The sequence below is a fragment of the Aplysia californica genome, unplaced genomic scaffold, assembly GCF_000002075.1.
Source record: "Aplysia californica isolate F4 #8 unplaced genomic scaffold, AplCal3.0 scaffold00007, whole genome shotgun sequence".
NCBI classification, from domain to species: Eukaryota; Metazoa; Mollusca; class Gastropoda; order Aplysiida; family Aplysiidae; genus Aplysia; species Aplysia californica.
This window is the reverse complement of record NW_004797277.1, coordinates 488415-491104: the sequence shown is the minus strand read 5'-3', so window position 1 is coordinate 491104 and position 2690 is coordinate 488415.

Here is a 2690-nt window from a genome sequence, read left to right as displayed (position 1 = left end):
GGGGGGGGTGAATTTCAAGGCATGGATCATAATATGGAAAGTTACACACTGAATTCACACACAGTATGCCTGCATTTGAGAATCATACCTAGTCTGATAGCCTTTTCCACGATCCCTCAGCAGTTTGGGCATAATGTCTTACTCGTGTCAATAAACCCCTTAGGACCAACAAACCCCATATTAAGCACATACATCTTTTTTTTCAGCGATGGTCCTTCGATACAGTTTAAAGAAAACAATTTCAACAATTTATATCTCCTCAGCGCTCAAATTTTTAAAATTAAGATTTGAAAGTGCAAGCTCGAAATTTTCGGTATCACGGCATGGCAAAAGCACATCAGATAGTATTTGGGGTCCTGTGGAATGTGACCAGTTTTTGAAATTTTGTACTGATAATATTCTTTTGGCAAGCACAATTGTAAAAGAGGTTTCAAATACCAACTCACCAATTGTACTTTTTATGAATATGGACAAGGAAACTGGTCCATTTACCGATATGCAGCCCCAAAAGAAACCCAAAGAAACCCAAAGCCATTCCTAAAACTACTGAAATTCTTTGAGTGGTTAAAAGATCCGTAGAGGAAATCAAATACCGAGCTACAAGCTGTTGTTGAGGAGGAACTTTTATTCAATGGAAGTGAGTTTATAAAATCAACTTTGACCGTTGTAAGTGTCTTGATTCGGCACTGTTCTGACCCGGTTTCTGTTTAACCTAGATTTAAGCATTTCTGACTTCACTTTTCATATACTTCCTTTCCGTTACCTATATTTTCCTATCCCTTACCTCAACTTTTCCGTAAACGATTTTCCACTCCGTTACCAACTCTTTCAAATGTTATAAAAATGAAACCGTTAATACAATTTCATTGTTTGTGGATTCCAGCACAAGCCCATGTTGACTATTGTCTGTGTAGGAGGTTTCATGAATGTGTCTGGTTTTGTTTCTAGATTATAAAAAAAAATAATTGCAATTAAATTATAAGTTTACACTTTTTGGTCCTACTGAAGTGAATTATGAAAAGGTTAATACAAATCAAATATTCTAAATGACATACAGCCCAAGTGATTGACCTGATCAAACAATTAAACTCCAAAAATCACTTGTTTTGTCCAGAGTTTCCAACCAACGTGTATGTTAAGTTGGTAACGGACAGGAACATTCTTAAGCACAGCACTTAGATAGAGACCTCTATCTTAGCTATTTGTGGGAATTAAGCTTCAATTTTTACACTAGAATTGCAAAGACATGTCCAACTCATCATACAAAATTCAGAGATAAAATGACTACTTCATTTTCTTTAAACAATGATAGGCCAAATTTTTACGATTTAATTATTTGCGTTTGAAGGAGGTGGGGTCTGTGGTAAAATTACTGAGAAAACAGCCGTCATAGTTTGGTAACTTCAATAGCTTGAAAGTCCTTGAAAACTGAAACATTACGTACTTTGTGCCTTTACGCAAAGTTTTTCCAATAAAATTCCCTTGGAAATCAGTTTTTATATGGACACAAAAGGAGTTGAGCCAAAAAAACAAAAATTCAATAAAAATTGCCAGGCTGGCGGAAAAAGCCTATTTCTTCGATTTCATTATTTGGACGATTTCACCACTATGCCTCACATATTTCATGTATAATTTTATTTTTCCCATCTATTACCCTGATCTATTCCTTTACTACTCTATAGCTACTACAGACTCGGAATTAAAAGAAGGGGAAAATATTCTTGAAAAATGAGCAGTATATTCCACAATTTACCTCATACAGAGCGTATCTTTGACTCATGAGAATCTATTTGATCGAAAACATATGAGATAAAAAAACATAAGGCTTTCATAACGGCTTGAAAAAGTGGTGGGTTCGGAAAGGAATACATTCCAACTGACTCCTCCAAGTCTCCTTTGAATGGATGCTACAAAGAAAGAAAATGTTAATTGAAAAAAAAAATCCAAGGAAGCACTACTCTGACATCAGCAAAGCGAAACACTGTCTGTAATGGAGAGGAACGAGACTGTTTTTTAAAAAATACTTGGGATATACATTGCAACCACGCCCCCGTGCGGTCAACTGCACCGAGCAAATCTGCTGATCGCGACTTTTTTTACATATTGGAAGTCAAATCTCTGTACAAGAACAAAGTAGAATCAACAGAAATAATGATTATGTGGACTTCGTATCTTTCTTAAAGTTTTAACAAATTGCAGGGAAATACGTTTTTCTGTTACTTTGACTTACAAATGCACGTATGCCTCCTCTGAAGTGTGAGGCAAGACTGCTTTAGACCTTCCATCAAGTTTGTAGAATAGCGTGCAATTGCAAAAACAATATGTATCAAGCCCTCTTTTCTTGTGTATTTTAAGGTTCTACGTTGAATATTTAAACACACAAAAGATTGTAGAAATCTTTGTCGTTTGTATACATGTATATTATACAATATTTCTATACATACATATTATTATGTATTTATATACCTACATAATCAATGTACATGAATATGTCGATGGCTGAGCGCACAAAGTTACTATATCCACTTTTGGTCCAAGTGGAGTAATCGAAGTGGGTGGTGATTTTAAGCCATACGTTTACCTCTGTAAATATCTATGTATGTATGTATTGTATGTATTGTATGTATTGTATGTGTGTATGTATGTATGTATGTATGTATGTATGTATGTATGTATGTATGTATGTATGT